Raw genomic sequence first — 19210 nt, 5'->3', positions numbered from 1 at the left:
AGCCTATGGCGGGGTTTCCTTTTGAGTATCAAGCATAAATTAATCCAATTTTCCAAGTGGAAGAATTCAAATGACAAATGAAAATTCTTCATATGACAAATTTGTGGTCCACATGCTGCTCTGGAATATAAAATTACAAGCCCAGTCCATTCATTAGTCATCTGTATATATCTCCCATTTTCCTTCGCAAGGGGTTAATACTCCTCCAGTCTGCAGCATAGCATAGAATGATCCCTACACTAATTCTTCCAAATACACCTGAATTTAAAACAACAACAACAATTGAACGTGTTTGAAACAAACAACCAAATTACAATTGAAAATGTTTGAAATAATCTGGATCACTTTCACAGAATCAGATTAAGGTTTCAATTATAAATATATTCCTGCCTTCGGAGTTGATGGGTGGCATGGTGACAAGCGTTCCACTTGTCAACATGGTTGACCATGATATACCCAAGACAGCATGTCTGACAGCAGTCTCAAGCAACAGGGAAGTAACTTTAGTTGCAATGGCAAATGTTTGTGGGATGGAGCCCTCAGATATCCACATTACTGTAAGTAACACTCAGAGTGAACAGCATAGGGCAAACATCAGACCTTTATGTACAGTGTTAAGTGACATTTTTGTAGGAAATATTTAGAAGTAAAAGGATTGAGTGTCTTTCTCTGAAATTTAAAGAGACCAAAAAAAATGAAATACAATAAACCAAAAGTCCTGCCTTTTTTGTTGCTTTGAGAACACGTTCTTTAATCTTTGTGTAATAACTTGTATCCTCACCAAATTAACACATTTCTTCTCCACTCAGTCAAGAGAATGGTATCCAACCCTGGTGAGATAAGGCAGTTTCTGCTCAACGCAGTCTAATAAGCCAGTCTCTACTCAAAATGATAAATAATCTCATTGGACTAGCTGCTCAGATCTGCTACTTCTGATTCAAAGCCAGATATTTAGTTCTTTTCTAGCCTGCCAATGCAATTTCAGAACCCTGGCTTCTTGACAGACTCTGGTTTTCACTTCTCTAACCATATCTCTAGCTGTAACTCATGGGAAATCATACCAGAGACATCTGATATTTGGACCTATTGTCCCTGTGTAAATCAGGGTAGAATTCAGTCTGTAAGACTGGAAAGGGTCATGGTCTTATAAGTATAATAATCTTGTAGGATGAACCCATAATGAGCCCTGGGCACTTGTTTTCTGTTCTCTTTGAGAACCTGTGATGGGGAACATAATGACAAACTGCGCGTTTGCAGTGAAGTTGTGGATTTTGTGGGGTTTTGATAATTAGCTGGAGAAAGCATTTTTAAAATTATGAATGAACCATTCACACCTTTAGTTTTCACGTATCATACGCTTTACTGTGAGCTACCATTTACAGACTTTCTTCTAACTCAGAAGTATATCCCACCTCCATTAGTTTACAAGACAATAGAGCTATTGGTCTGATGTTGACTTAGACACTGACTCCTCACTCTCTGCATGCCTGTCCCTGGACGAAACTATAAAGAAACTGCCTACAAGGCCTTGAGCTTCCTTTGTAACTCTGGACTTAGGTATGTCACTGCATAGTGGTGTCAAATGGTTGAACAGATTCCATTCTCTTCTGCTTTTACATAATTTTTATCCAGGCAGTCAGCTCTAGAAGTCATTCTGCTAGCTTCTAGCTACTGGTCTTGTATCTACTTATACCTGTGGCACTGGAAAACTATTCCTATTTAGATCTCTTAATAATAATTTGAAATAACACCCTCATGAATAAATGTCTTCTATAAGATTTAGGTCCAAGATGAGGTGAACTAAAAAACATTTTGTTAAAATTTGAACTACCTTCTTTTTAAAGGATTGCTTTATTTTAAAATTTTTTGTTCTAGACTTATCTCTTGAGAAACCACAAGAGGATGGAGGAAAGTAAAATGAAGGCCAGAGATGCACATGATGAGACAAGAAAACCTATGAATGGGTGGGAAAGTAAACCAAGGTAAAGGGCATCTTAAAGACATAAAATTCTGGTGATTATAGAGCTGATTACAATAAGAAGAGAAAGAAATTGTAAATGCTTAATTTGAAATGAAAGTATGATTAGTACAGCAAATTGAAAATGCAAATAAAACAGTAATTTCATAACTGCAAGATACAGAAATATAACCTTTATAGAGTAAGACATGGCATTTGCAATGATTTGCAAACTTATAAAAAAGAATAGATGCAGTTATCCTCTTTACCTTAAACGATTGTAAGAAAAGTAAAAGTGTAAGGAGGTTGACTGGCATTTTAACAGTAATTATAGATTAAGTTACATAGTGCTGCTGTGCATTTTCTTCAATTATATTAGCAAGCAAAGGGGAAAATCTTGCCACTTCCCCAAATCTCTTGTGCATTCTGATGGGCTTATCACCTTCTTCAAAGTTGCTATAATTGGAGACATTTTGAACGATGGTGTCCATTGGTCTTAATTCTTTTCTTGACAAGCTGGGGTTCAAAATATGCATTTCTGTGTCCAACTAAGTTACAAAGTGAGTTTGATGGACAAGACTGTATCATAAGGATAAAAGCTGAACTTATGTTTCTGCGCCTACCAAAAGTGTATCTCACTGAACAAACCTGCAATATTTGGAATACAAATGTGTTTTTTGCAGGATTCACAGTCAGCATTGAGAATCTCTTTTTACTTCTGTTCTTTGCAGGTATCAGGAGACTATCAGGAGATATTTGAAAACTGTGTGTTAGAGGGTCAGAATGCATACATATAAACTACTACCAAAAAAAAAAATAACGGAAAAAATATCTGACACTATTTATCACTATGATACATAAAGTTTTTTAGAAGTAATAAAAACCCTGTGAAAAACTGAAGTCTTCTCCATACAAGAAACAAATTCTGGCAAGGCATATGTAAAATCACAATAAAATAAATGAAGAGTTTGAAGAAGGCATGAAAACTAAACATTAAACTTTTTAAAAATATGTAAAGATTAGGAAACCTGCCAGGGGCTACGCAAAGTGATCTGATGATCACAATGTAAGACAAATGTCCATGAAAGACACAGCCATGGTCACTATGGAGATCTGGGAAGGTACTCGTACTGAGAATGTTATTTCAACGTAACACATTGAAGGATTTACCTCAAATAGAAATATTAATGTGAAGATCTTACAGAACAAATGGACAGTAATAAATTACAACAAACAGGTGGTATTTATTCAGCGATTTAAAGTAACTTAACAGAAAATAAATAAACTATAATTACAGTGTGTAACCTCGCATTTAAATCTGCTTCTATACCAGACAACTGGAGGACAGTTAATGTGATGCAGTTTTTAAGAAACGCCATAGAGGGACAGGCAACTATAAAAAGAAGAAAAAGACAAAATTCTTCCTATCAAACACATTTAAGCCTTAAAGTGTTCTGCTGCACAATACTGAAGAAGGTAAATGTTCACTCGACTTGAAGAACCAATTGAGAAAATTCAAAGAAAAATCCATAGTTTCTAATCACACCATTTCTAGGTCAGTAAGATCTGAAGCACACATAGGGGCTGAAAAAATAGCGTGGAAGAGCGTCAATAAATGCTTACACTTGTGCTTTTGCGTATGTTTCACAGTACTGACAATATTCAAGATAATTCTGGCTTATATGAACGTTTTGTATGATCTATTAAAGTCATCCTTATTTATTTATATAAGAATTTCTTTGGATAGAAACCAACTTGGCATTGGAAAATCTACAGCAGTTAAGTTTTTTAAACAAAGCATGTCCTAATGAGGCCACCAAGGCACCTCACACGTGCACAGAAAAGATCTAGCTGGATTCAGAGGACTCTAAAATAATGTAAATTCATTCTGTGTCACAACGACATAATTTAACACTGCGAGTCCTGTTACATAAACTAGAGTGAATCTGCGTCACATTAAGATCATCCTGTCTTCCAACCCTCCTCCTAGACCTGGAAAAAGGAGTTAGATGCTTACCCATCAGATACGCCAAGTCTCTCAGCTCATGCTTGTCTTCACTAGTGATTTAACCTATAACCCATGACCATGAGCTCCAATAGCCAAGCATCCCAGCTGTCCGCTCTGCAGGGGAGCCAGCAGCACCTGACTGGGGCAGAGAGATAGTAATGGAGATATTTTAAATATTGTTGTAGAGATTCACCAGAAACTGTCTGGAAGAGGATTAGAAATCAATATTCAATATTGCGTGATTTCGCTGTTGTTATCGGTTGGCTACTTTGATGTATTCATCCATACTTCGATTTTTCTTTGATGAAAGTTACTAATAGTACATATATTTTTCTGTTGAATCACTTTTGTTATTTAATAAAACATATCAATAATATGCATTTACATGATAGAACACCTTTTTTTTATGTTCATTTTTAGTAATGGGAATTAAAATAATTAAAATGCTATGCAGAAATTTCCATTTTGATTTCCTCGATAGGTTTGCAACTCTCAGAGACAATTAGTGCCTTCAGCTACAGTGTCCCATTAGACTTTTTTTTATATTTTTCATAAATATACACAACAGGAAAAAACTGTGTTCTGTCCTGCTTTGCTTTCAGTTGCAGGAGAAAGGGACGAGATTTAGAAAAAAAAAAAATTTGCAGTCTGAAATAAAACTAGACAGATGTACTGAACCATAGTTGCAAGAAAAATAGTGCTCTCATAATGATAATCCAAATTGTCCTCTCTGGACTTCTTTGAGACATGAAGAAGAAACCATAGACACATCTGAAGCAGAAAAACTCAGGGATTTCTCATGCACAGTTTCTATTAATTTCAATAAAACTGTGTAAACTCTCTTGGCAGCACAGCAAGTTTTGGTAACTCTGCAGTGCTGATTTAACAGAGATGATACAAATTGTGTTATACTGCATATGTAACGCATGGGTGTTTTCTGTATATACATTCACCTATATGCTATTATTTATCATTACAGTCGGTAATTTTGCTTAACTACAAATTGCTAAATATTTCTGTAATAAGAACAAAAATGTAGAGTCTCAAAATTAGCCACTATGATTTCAAATGTTGTACAGAACCATTAGCAAACCGTATCTGTCTTTTTCTACAAGATCTTGACAACTGCTGCAGATCCTGCGTTCTCATTTCAAAATCTTTATATAACCTGAAATATCACCTTGAGGAAAAGCAAATAACTTTTGAACAATACCAGTGTCTAGCCTAACACAAAACAACCCTGCTGCTGCTGCTGCCATGGAAGAAAGGAGAGCAAGCAAATAGAGAGTTTTGTATTGGTGTAATACCATCTCTATATTTCATGGTTTTTATTAACTTGTGCTTTATTAATTTTCAGAAATAGCTGACAGGAGACAAAATAAAAAATCTCATAGTCATACAAAGCTCCCAAGTAATATGATACAAAGCTGCCATTGCATTGTTAAAATAACCTATTTCTGTTTCCTTCAAATGAAATTATCTTCATATTCTTGTGACTAATCTGTATACATCCTTAGGGAAATTCCCTGTGTAGCATAGGCACAGGTGAAATTGATCTATTGTTAAAGTTAAGTTAAAGTCAAGTTAATCAGAAGCAGATTCCTGAAGAGTAGTTGAGCGTTTGTTCTAACTCATAATCTCTGGGGGAAAAAAAAAAAAGTCAGCCCAGTGGATGGTAAAAATGAGTAAAGTGAATGACTTAAGGAGGAAGAGACAAATGTACAGCTGAAAAACTCTAGTAAGAACTCCTTCAATTAAATTGATAAATCTCCCAACAGCATGGGAGAGAACAAAAGTGCTTTAGTGGTCAGGAGTTAATCTAGAAAATCTACCATCTAATCAATGTGAAGTTGCAGACCAAGAAGCAAATGCTGTTTTAAGCTGCTAAAAAAAAAAAAAATGTCTATGTGTACTTGGCCATTTCCCAAGCCTTCGAAAAGATCACACTTTCAGGCGAAGGCACTGGGGAATGGGCGAGAGTCCTCGTTTTCATTCCAAACTTCTAGGAAACCAAGGCATCATATAAACAGAACGATACTACAGAGGGAAAATTAGCCTCATGTTTTTGAAGGGGACAACGCATACTTTAGAATATCAGAGAACTATAATGATTTGATGGTATCTGTAAAAAGAGAAATGGCATGCAGATAAAAGAAATTTCAGTAGCAGAGAACATGTGTTTTTCACGTGCAAGTAGCTAAATGAGTTTGCTCACACGGATAGATGCAAACGGATGCCAAACTAGGCTGGCACTGACCCACTGCATCGCTCTGTTAACATTCGCAGTTTGGACAAGCTGAGAAGCCTTGCTGGAAGCTTCACAGGATAACAACCAAAATAGCTAACAAGTGGGAAGCATTTCCAAGGAAATAAAGCAAGAGAAAATAAGGATTTGCACATACAAAGCACTACAGTAAGGCCAGCAGCTTACGTTACACCCTCACTTTTTTCTAAGGTAATCTATGTATTTGGCTTTACTCGTTTTTGCTCTGCTATGTAAATATTGTAACTTATCTTCTGGATGTGATTCTGGCAAAAATTAGACAATTGGACAGGTATAGATGGAACAATAATGTTATCTGCCGTGGGATATATTCTTTCTCCTTTGACAGGAATTCTGGAGTTGGAAATATGTCTACCTGAGTTAATAGATAGATGTCATACTACAAATTATCTGTTGCGAGATTATTTTTCTTTCTACCACCAACTTTAAATTCCCACAGGCTCTTTTCCTACACCATAAATTCCCTGGCTGATGCTTTTAGACATAGCCAGAAACGTCAAATCAAACTTACCTCTTGTGGGTTTTGACTTGCAGCTGCAGAATACACACCGATCAGACAGTGTTACCCCTCTGGGGACTACAAATATACCTGTGTTGCTCAGACTTTCTGCGACAAACACGAGAAGCAAGTACTACAACTGTGGTTGTCCACTAGACGTTATTTCCAACATGCACAGAAACATAGACCAGAAGAGTGAAGTCCCAAATCATAAAGTGGATGCTACTCAAGCTGTGGTAGTATTTCCACATATTTCAGTGGGAGGAGTACGAAGTGTATTCTTTTCTCCACATCAGAATTAAATAAGTGAGGTTTCTTAAAAATGTTCTGAACTAGACAGAAAACTATTACCATTGAAATTGTTGACTGACTTTACTGGAGTGAAGTGTGACAACAGAGACTGTTAGTTTGTTCTTACCTCAGATCCATACAAAAATTAAATATGTATTTTTGGGAAGGGAAAAGGCATATTGGATTTTTTTTTTCTCTTGCTACTGATTTGTATTATGTGTCTGAGTTAAAATTATACCAGTCAAAAGCGCTATTTTTTTATCTTAGATAACATCTGGCACTGTCACAGTTTTTAGGGAAGGCTTCATTCATCTTAATGAAAGGATTAGATTTATCAATTATGATATGAAAAACATAGAGGTTATCCTTGATAAGTGAACTTCTAATTGAAGGCATTGGTGAGCAATCTTTATAAATATCTAATATAACCTGAGAACATATAAGAAATAGGGTTTGTAACATATTTGCATTTCAAAAAGTATTATGAAATATACATTTCTGTGCTATTTACTTTTTATCAGATACTCTTTGTTCTTTTTAATTTAGAGAAACCCTGGATCAAACAAATGTCAGTTATAGTCATGCATTGTTATCAGCCAAAATCAAGCCTTAATAATTTTTATACCCTATTTAGTCAGTCTGTCATAATAATAGGAAAAGTATTAATATTAAAAATGTTACCTTATTTTAATTATAAGAGTAATGTAGCATTACTTCTCTAAGCAAATTATGCCACATAAGACTAAAAATAAAGAATTGAGACAGTTTCACTTCAAAGAAAGCCATTAGGACCTTGTTTGTGAATATTTTGATCTTGTATATTTTATATTTAGCAAAATTTAAGTGTGAACAGCTGCATCCCTACCAGCCTGTGCACGATTTCACCCTATCGTTTAACTTAAGCACTGGCAGACCTGGTATCTGGGCAACAGGCATCCTACAGAAAAACTGTGATTTCAAGAGGCACTGACATGTTAGTGGAAAACTACATGAAGCCATGAGCAGCAAGGGATATCTTTAGAGGAAATGAACGCTAATTTTTTTCTCCTAATTAATAAATCTGGTAAGAAAAGGTTGACCAAAAAGTTGACCAAATCTCAATAAATCAGTCATCAATACCAGTTCAGGCATATGATTCCACCCTGTAAGTGCAATGGCTTTTTCTCTAACCGTCACAGTTCAGGCAAAAGCAACAGCCACACTCCATAAATGAGAACTGTTTCATTTCTAAAGGAACGAAGAAATAAATCAAATCTATAAATCATTCAAAAAATTTTTAAAAAATATCTGCAATAAAAAAGGTAAATTGAGGTACGAATCCTTCCTAAAAATATTTAGTGGAAGCAGGACAGAATCGGCTTCCATTTCCTTTAGAATATAGCACTAAAAGACTGTGACAGCGTTTGCTCCAGGACAGCAATCCTGCACTAACAAAGTCTCTGTTATGATTTAATTGCATTATTGTTTGTTTATATGAGCTATGAAATAAACTGTCTGTATATTTTCCCACATGATTATGAGAGCTAATATCTTGTCTCAGGACAACATCTGGATAATTGTTTACTTGATCATTATTGAAAGGTCTTACTTGGGAGTTTTTTAATTTTCTTTTCAGGGAAGAGATTTTCTCCTTTTTTTTTTTTTGTAAAAAAAGCTATTCTGTCAAAAATATGTATTTTAGCACAAAATTTTAAACTATACTCATTTTCAACAAATCCTATAGGAAGACTACTTATACATCTGAATGGAAAATCCTGTGATATTCTTAATTATTGACAATATTTGATTTATTGATGAAGTAGATTAATGTAAATAAAATCAGCTAATTTCATTACTTTTTTTGGAAGTGCTCTGCAAAAATGCCCCTGAAAAGGTAATTCCACTGTAAACAACAGCACTGCACTGGCATTTTTCAATACCTACACATAAACCTTCGCTGTATTCCTATTCAAAGGTATTTTAGACTTGGGTCTCAGAAATAAGCAATTTTTATCACATACAAGGCAGAAACTTTTACTAAATTATGTCTCTGTGTCTGTGCATGTGCATATGCACACAAATGCATAACTGCACTAGAATATATGATGGTTCTAAAGCCAACAGATAGCTCTAGAAGCATCAGTATCAAATTTTTAGCTAATATTAATGAATACCTGTCCACACAAGTCTAAATAACATTTAGAGTACCTCAGATTATGGCCTACTATGTTTGACAGACATTACTCTTTTTTTACAGGCTTTAAAATGTCTTTCTCTAGAACTCCATAACAGGGATAGAGTCTTTTCTTAACTGACTTCAGAAGCAAAAATGTTCCATGCAATAATTACCAACTTTTCATAAATTCTTTACAAATGGCTGAACCATCATGGCAATCCCAGGCACAAATACAGACTGGGTGGAGAATGGATCGTGAGCAGCCCTGAGGAGAAGGACTTGGGAGTACTGGTGGACGAGAAGCTCAATATGAGCCGGCAATGTGCTCTTGCGGCCCAGAAGGCCAACCACATCCTGGGCTGCATCAAGAGGAGCGTGGCCAGCAGGTCAAGGGAGGTGATTCTCCCCCTCTACTCTGCCCTCGTGAGACCTCACTTGGAGTATTGCATCCAGTTCTGGAGTCCCCAACATAAGAAGGACATGGACCAGTTGGAGAGGGTCCAGAGGAGGGCCACGAAGATGATAAGAGGGCTGGAGCACCTTTCCTATGAGGACAGGCTGAAAGAGTTGGGGCTGTTCAGCCTGGAGAAGAGGAGGCTCCGAGGTGACCTTATAGCGGTCTTCCAGTACCTCAAGGGGGCCTACAGGAAAGATGGGGAGAGGCTGTTCAGGAGGGCCAGTTGTGATAGGACAAGGGGTAATGGTTTTAAAATAGAGGGAGGTAGATTCAGGTTGGATATTAGGAAAAAATTTTTTACCATGAGAGTTGTAGAACACTGGAACAGGTTGCCCAGAGAGGTGGTGGATGCTTCATCCCTGGAGACGTTCAAGGCCCGGTTGGATGAGGCCCTGAGCAACCTGATCTAGTTGGAGATATCCCTGTTCCTTGCAGGGGGATTGGACTAGATGACCTTTGAAGGTCCCTTCCAGCCCTAACCATTCTATGATTCTATGATTCTATGATTCTATGAACCAAAAAGGGAAACTTGTGCCAAATATCATTGAGTTTACTCTAGGATTTAACAACTAAGCACTAAAACAGTGACTTTCAAGATAGGGTCTGAATCATTAAAAAGAATGAGAATACAGAATGATGTATGGACACCCATTTGTCCTTTCACCAAAATACATACTTATATATGTAATAAAATCATACGAAATTGCAGCACCAAAATCAGATAAAATATCCCCAAGAATTCTGTGAATCAGAACACCTTTAGAAGAAGTTTGCCAAACAGCCAATAGAGCAATCAGGGTACGCATGCTCAAATCCAGACAAACTCTTAAGAAGACAGGAGTTAATCAAATGTAAAACTACAACAAGAAGGGATGTTCAAAATCTTTGAGATAAATGAAAGGCTACCAATAGGTCTATAATTAAAAACAATCAATGGGGGAAAAAGATTTCTGTAACAATAGACAGATTACTGATGATTTGGAAGAAAGTGGTTTGTGACCCAAAGTCAGCATACCCAAAATTTTTGATGAGAGGTGAGAGCCAAGGGAGACATATATATGAAATTGCAGTGTGCTCAGGAATCAAAATGATAATGTTTTATTTATGGCTCAGTACTGTATCAAGTAAACCAGCATTTGAAACAGTGTACATGCAGCTAAAGGGACTGAAATTATTTGTCAGCCACATGCTGTGTGTGATTATTAGCAGCCGTGTAGTATTCACTGGATAGTCTTTGACAGGATTCTTGGTCTTGAAATAACCTGTTGGTATTCATGGGCATGTAAGAAAGCACTTACTGCGGGACTACTACATGAGCATAGGGAGAGCCTTTGGTACTGGCACACCTACTGAGAAAGGATACAGCCGACAGTCTCCGAGGTCACTGGGACAGGACAACAGTTAGTGCAGTACACTAGGGCAGCCAAAGGGGGTAACACACAAGCAGTGCCAACAGAGGCTTCTCAGCCAAAGGGGGTAACACACAAGCAGTGCCAACAGAGGCTTCTCAGGCTAGGATGCCTTCTATAGCAGGAGCTATAAGATTCCGTCACCTTGCAAAGGACGAGTAAGGAAACAGCAATCTCCACCACTTTCTTGTCCTTCTTTCCTGCCCTGAGATGAACACAATTCTGGGATCCTCACAGGCACTTGGCTTTTCTTTAGTGCTGTGGTGGGATTTCACATCTCTGGGTGCTATGTGTGATGACAGTCCTCAGGGCAGGTGCTTAATATGGGACTTCTACAGGTGCTGCATTTTATTTTGGTACAACAGGTATGTATTATAAAGAAGATTTCACATTTCAACCCTCAGACTATTTGTCTTGGTTTCAACTGGGACAGAGTTAGTTGTGTGTTTTTTTAGCAGCTAGAAGAGCTCTGTGTTTCGGTTTTAGTCTGGGACTCATTATGAGAAGAATGCTGATAAAGCATTGATGTTTATAGTTGGCACTGAGCCATCAAGGACTTTTCAGCTTCCTGTGTTCTTGCAGGAGCACAACAGGATAGGGAGGAGCATGGCCAGGACAGAGGGTCCACAACTTCATTTATGATTTGTACTTAGACTTAGGATTGAGGGCCAAATGGGCCAATGGAGTATTCCAGATTATGCAAGGTCATGCCCTGTATATAAAGGAGGGTTGACTTGGATGAAGAGCTTTTGCTCTTCAGGCAATACTTTTGTGAGGGCTCTCTCCCAGACTCTCGGCGTGCTCTCTGTGTCTCATTCTCTTTTTGGGCCTCTCACTCTTCTGGGATTGTGATGTCAGAACTTCTCTGTTTCAGACTCATGTGCCAGGATGGGACAGGCATTGGTCAGTGGGCGGTGAGCAATTACACTGTGCATCAATTTTTTGTATATATTGTTATAATACTATATATATGCATATATTATTATTATCATTATTACTCTATTATTATTGTTGTTGTTATTGTTGTTGTTGTTATTATTGTTATTATTATTATTATTACATTGTACTTATCTCAACCCACAAGTCTGTTTCCCTTTTCTCCTTTAATTCTCTTCCCCTTTCCCCAGGAGGTGGGGAAGGGTGCGAGAACAGCTGTGTGGTGTTTATTTGCCAGCTGGGCTAAACCACAACACTGTTCAAGTTTTAGTCATGCTTACACATTGTAAGTTAACGCATGCTATTTTGTGCAGAGTCAGAATACCCAAGTGAATAAAAGCCACTCAGAAAAAACAGAAGTTGCAATCTCTGAATCTTTCTATAAGAGAATAAAAATAGATATTTGCTGATCTAATGAACCAGCAGATTATAATGATGATGATCTGGTTGAAATTAGATTTCTGAATATTGCATATGGAAGCCAAATAACTGTGATTCAGTTAGTTAGCAAAAGAAAAAAGGAGAAATGCAAAAGCTTACCTTAGGCAATTGAATACCAGTTTATAACAAAATAAATCTCTAAAATTGCTCTCTTGCTTTAGAGATATATCATTATCAGGCTTGTTTGATCATGATAATTAATGACAACTACAGCTGCTTGATGGACTTTCACTAACCTGACTGAATTAACCACTGATCTCCCTATCAGGGTAATACATGGCAGATTCTAGTCACACAGCTAGGTAATCTGGTACTCTGTTCTTATCTTAAGATGACACTTCACAAGGAAGAACACAGGGATGAATAAACTTTGTTCCTCAGACACTTAGTTAAGCACGGTAAAGAAATTCAAGGAGAATAAATACAAACTAATTTGGTTATCTGGTATAAAGAAACTGAAGTTCACAGAGAAATAGATTATAGGAATTACATTAGCTTTGACTTTATTATTTTTATAGTTTGAAAAAAAAACAGGGATTTTTCATTATTAAATATTCTAATAAGCTTTTCAAATCCTGAACTAAAAAGTCTTCACTTGCATTTTTATTGCAGGAGTATTAAAAATATTTTCAATGAAAAACGACGATTTGTAGCAGAGTCACAGAGCCAGGGTAAGTTACGGGACTGTTTATCATGAGAACACACATTGTTATAAAACCAGTTTACATCTCTGTTGGTTTCTGTTAGTATAAAGGAAATACTAAATATGTCAAAACACACACACACATTGACACAAATAGACAATGCATATATTCAGCCAGCTTCACTTTTGTGAATACTTTCACTGTATTGAGAAAAATAGATCTGAATTTGAAATCCAAATACAAACAGAATTGTATTGGTGAAGCGGGTTCTATTAATAAAGATAAAACAGGAAAAATAGAAAGTTAAATGTGTAATGTTATATGACTGCTTTTATTTTGTTCTTGTTTCAGGGAAATATACTGCCTATAAAAGATGCCAGAACACTTACAACAATGAAAGTACTGTATTTATCAACAGAGAGAATATATCTCAGAGGATATAACCAATGGAGTTGTCCTAGTGAAGTGAAGTGTTAGCAACAAACTTCAACTCTGAATGGAATGGACCAAAACCAGGGATTAATTCATTTTACATGGCCCTTCAGTCTCTTCACTAAGACCACTACTTTCATAGTTAAGCTCTTTCACACTCTCAAATGTTTCTTCTATCTCATCTAAAAGTGGACTAATTTGACAATGGTACTAGTGGGTGCTTTAAAGTCAGTTTAAAGTAAGGAATTAGAATATGCTTCACCATAAGATAAAGCATTTCCTAGACAGAAATCCAATGACAATGAAGAAACAGTAACAGTCTTGTTTCTTCTGACCTGAAACACAGGGACCTATAAGTTATTACTTTTATAATTGTATGCATAATTTATATCGCTTATATATAGCATACATACTTTATGATAAATTAAAAAGGTATAATTCATAATAAACTTGCGACCATAATGGTGGCAAAGTTATTGCCAATATTATGGCAAAAGACAGTGAAAGAGATCTGCAGTGTTATTTGCCTCACATTGACAAAGGGCATGACTGGATTGTGAGGATAATAATTTATGTTTAATTGCAGGAGGCACAAGATTGAATTTAATGCCCCAGTAAAGCAAACTACTTTGTTGACTGCTCAGGAGTATGTATTTTGTCAGAGTCCCATCAAGTGCTGCTAGTCTTTGCAGTTTGAAAAAAGGCCACCCAAATATTACCTAGCTAACGCTGAGTGCATTCCGGGAAGTGTGAATAGTTCAGCTGCAGAGAAGGGGAACCAGGACAAGAACCTGCCACTAAGCTCACAGAGAACTGCAGTGGAAGAGACAGGAACACTAAGCGCTTCACCATCTCGTGCTTCACACACATGGATAACCAGACATTTTTTGGAGTATCTCTATTCAACAGTCCACTTCAGAATGGTTTCTCTTAACCACCTGGTAAATGGGATTATTTCTCATGTTATTACTCTTACTCCCATTTATTTTTTTATTTATTGATTTCACTAAACCTCTGGGATTTCAAAGCTCTTTTTCAGGCAGTTCTTACAGTTGCCTTCTGTCATGGTTTAACCCCAGCTGACAACTAAGCCTCACACAGCTGCTCACTCACTCCCCGACAGTGGAATGGGAGAGAGAATTGGAAGAGTATAAATGAGAAAACTCATGGGTTGAGATAAAGACAGTTTAACAGGCAAAGTAAAAGGCATGCATGCAAGAAAAGCAAAACAAGGAATTCATTCCCTGCTTTCCATTGGCAGGCAGGTGTACAGCCATGTCCAGGAAAGCAGAGCTCCATCCTGCATAATGGTTATTTGGGAAGACAAAATGCCATCACTCTGAACATCCCCCCTTCCTTCTTCCTCCAGCTTTACATGATGAGCACAATGTCATACGGTATGGAATATCCCTTCTGTCAGTTGGTGTCAGCTGTCCCAGCTGTGTCCCCTCTCAACTTCTTGTGCACCCCCAGCTTACTTGCTGGTGGAATGGTATGAGAAGCAGAAAAGACCTTGACTCTGTGTAATCACCGCCCAGCAATAATGAAAACATCCCTGTATTATCAACACTGCTTTCAGCACAAATCCAAAACACAGAACTATTCTAGCGACTATGAAGAAAATTAACTCTATCCCAGCCAAAGCCAGCACACCTCCTTAATTCTTCCTCTCCAACTCTGTACCACACACAATGACTTTCTGGTTTGATTTTGTTTGTTTATTTTAAATCCGCAAAGAAAGTTTAGAAGAAAAAATACAGAAAGCTCTATCAATATGCACTAAGAGAATCCCCTCTAAAAATGTATGAAGACATCAAAGTATCCCTTGAAAAGAAAGAGAAAGCAAGAGACTTCTCATCATAAAGCAGCTCCTTCCAGGATTGCTTAGAGAAAGCTAAGGTCATGTTCCTTTCACAGACAATAAAAGGGTCCATGCAACTGGAGATGCAATACATGGATTAATAACACCTTTTGCTACAGTAATAATGTGTCTGTACTACTTGTTTTTCAGGAGAGAAATTCTCTTCACACTAATAAATCTAAGTGAAGAAATATGGCTTATATCACAAAAATGTATTGCAACAGTGTAGTCTTCATCACTGAGGTGAGTAAGACCTTTAATGTTTATTACTACACTGTTTTAAAAATGTATTTTAAAAATATAAGCAGTGCCACTACGGATGTTTGGTCATGCCAAGTCCATTATTCATGACATATGTGATAATCCACTTACCCTATAATGCTTTATCCAGTTATGACTGTTCAGTATTGACTTTCAAACTTAGAGAAGCACAGAGTCATTAACACGTACCACAAAGCTTGGCTCTGATTTCCTGCAAGCGGAGAGCTAGGCAGGCTTACTGCAGCATCTTTTCTGAAATCTTCCCACCTATGACAGCAACTAGTCTCTCCTGTTCGGGTTAATGGCTCCTCTGCATATGATATGGAAGGGGTTGGAGTACCAGCAAAGATGTTTTACTGCACAGACATCACATGCTGACTTCTCAGTCTCTTGAGCAGTGGGTACCAAATCTGCTACAGTGTAGTTCATATATTTGAAAATTATGCTTGTTGTTTGTAGTGACATAAGTTACTCATTTTTATGAGTTCTTTTAGAACTTGTCGGCAAGGCAAAAAAGCAAATATGTTTTGGATTTTAAGATAATTTGCTGCCTGGGAAATTTACATCCAAGCTTCCCAATCAGAGGTTGATCTTGTCAGGTATGATACACACTTGTTTCCAGACCAGGAATAGATATAAATGAAAAACCTGTGAATAAGACCATTTGATCTAATAAGAATTAAGTCATTACAACATTGGTGCTATGGTGCATATCAGACATATCGTATGATATCATTCCATTATGGCTACCCATATCCACCATAGGAATGATTTCTGAGAGCACTGACAATCAGCATTTAACTCCTATTGACTTGAAAAATTAGACATTTATTTGAGAGGGTTTTAATTCAACACGTGTTTATAAATAGAAATTTTATTAATCCCATTCAAATACCCTTTAATACTTCAGGAGAGATCCAAAGCTACTTTTTGGTAATCGACAAGAGCCATCATAACTCCGGGCTAGATTCTGGTCAAATTTTTATTAAGTCAAATTCAGAAAAATTCCACTAGATCAGTGACAATATGCTGGTGGAATGGTTTTCCATCAGCCCCGTTTTGCATGTGTGTTGCCCTTCCTCGAGTCTGAATGCACTGAATATCTATATGGCAATTCTTATGCTACCAGGAACTACATGATTTGTTATACGCATTTCTATTTCACAGTTCAGAAATCACCACTGAGAGCTCTCCAGACGTCTCAGTTTACTTTTTATTCTCCTATAATGTGGTCTCAATCTTTTAGTAATTTATTTTTCTTTGATGATAATAATGTATTTTTGTGAATATTTCTAGTGAAAGAGCAGGATGACACGTACACTAGAAAAAAACAATATTAATTATTCTAACAAAACCGTAATACTTCATAAAATTTGAATAAAGGAACTTAATGGAACAAACTATTCTGAAGAGACAACTGCTTAACACATCAGTCTGTAAATGTGGATTCAACTAATAGACATAATGTAGCAACACATTGAACCAGTTGGGAGAAAAATGGAGCTCTTAAATGATTTGCAGAAAAACAATTCTGATTACTGTTGCAGATGTTGACTACTGTTCAGGATAACATCACATAGCCTAATAAAGAAGCTTTTTAATAATAATTTTGGATCCCTTTACATTTAATGAAAAAGATGACAACTATAAAGAGAAAAGGACAAGTGCTGAAAAAATTAGCTCAGACAATCTAGAGAGCACTTTGCCCTTGGCTACTTCAATGCCATGCAGAACTCAGCTGAAGGGTAAACTCCACAGAAAAGTGCAGATGCTATCAGAAAAATAGAAGGAACAAGATAAAAAGGATGAAAAATTTGAAAGGAAAGTAAAAATGCTGAAAGGTATAAAAATGAAAGGAGAGAGAGATGGAAAACTATCCATATTCACGATTTAGCCAGCCCATCACAGAAACAATTTATTCAGGTTCTGAAGATACTACTATATAGGCATTATAGTTTCCAGATCCTTTGTTCCTCCGCAGGTGTCTGCTTTTATGTTCAAGAATCCTCCCTCACTAGCAAGGACAACACTACCGGACCTGGAAAGAGGGACATCAGCCTAGGGGCCAGTGAAAAAGCACAGGAACCCAGACGGTTTTTGGGAGATTCAAATGCCATTTAGTTGCAGACAGAACAAGCTTCATCTAGCAACGGGGAGATTGGAAAAGGGGTCTCAGAGGGTAACTTCACAGAATCTCCTTCCTGCTATTGCTGAAACAGAACATTGTTTTCTCTGGCCTTTCTAACTAATACCTTCTGCACCAGCATATGTAAAAAACTTGCACTTCAATTTTCCTCCAGCAAGGCAGGAAATGAGCAGTGCAACTTCATCATTCACTGATTGTAAAAGGCCTGGATGGATGAGTAGTAGAGTAGAAATTTTGCAGTTCATTTTTCTACCTAGTGACAGAAGAACTGGGCTGCCATCACTGAGCTGCCATGTCTGAAAGTGCTGGTCCCCAAAGATGCACTTTCTTGAAGGATTACAGACTAGCCATCCAGAGGAAAGAATTTCTTATTCTGGAAGTGACATTACAGCTAAATTGTTCCCAAACTCACGGGTAAGCAGGTATTCTGAGAGTAACATGGACTTACCAGCTGTCTTATATACATGCAAAACTTGGATCATACTGGGTTTGCTTCCTCTGTTTATCATCAAATGAAAAGTAATTATGTAAAAGAATATTTGTCTGTGAACAACTCCATAAATTACCAAGAAGATTCTTAAAGTAATTGAGGTTGGAACCCATAATTGAATTGAAAATGTTTCCTCCAATCTGTGATTCTTTGCAAGACAAGTGATATTATCTTTTCAACACACTTACTGGATTCAGCACTGTGCCTCTATAGTGCATTACTACATTTGGAAAAGCAGCTGGTGATGAACAGCAGCACTTCTTCAGTCTAACAATAAGTGTATAGAACCTAATGATTTCGACAAGCATTTAACATTTTATTACTGGCAATGTGTTTTGCAATACTCATGTAACATAGCAATAATAAAGACAGCAAAACTGTTGCTCAGAATGTTTACAGAGTGAAGATGCACAAGTTGTTTGCATATCTGATAGAGATAGGGCATAAATTGACCTCTTCCACTTATATTCCACAAGGTTTATCTTCAAAGCAAGTAACAGGACTCAATACTGGGTGGGAAAGGTCTTTTTCAGCTGAAACATGTTTCACTCTCACACCGGACTCTCTTTCAAAGTGACTTATGAGTTCTCCATCCTAATAGCATATAATTAGGAGATTCTGGAAAAGTGATGCCAGCTATCCTTTCAGATTTCACTGGGTTCTGTCAGAGACCTTTGAAGCCACACTACAGTTGGAAGACTGATGTGAGTGGTTACCACTGTTCTGTAAATGCACTGTGAGACTCAGATGTTAATGCCTCAACATCCTTCTAAAGTAAGACTGTACTTCAGTTCCTTTCCGTACATTTATAGTGATTTCTGTCCTGGTGAGTTCAGGTGCTGAAGAATCCACAATAATAGTAGAGACAGTTGAATTCGGTCTTCCTTTACTAACACTTCGCAAATCTATCACCATTAAAGTGTAATAAAAACATTTCCC

Source organism: Tauraco erythrolophus, chromosome 13 (assembly GCF_009769465.1).
Source record: "Tauraco erythrolophus isolate bTauEry1 chromosome 13, bTauEry1.pri, whole genome shotgun sequence".
NCBI classification, from domain to species: domain Eukaryota; kingdom Metazoa; phylum Chordata; class Aves; order Musophagiformes; family Musophagidae; genus Tauraco; species Tauraco erythrolophus.
Note: the sequence above shows the minus strand (reverse complement) of the source record.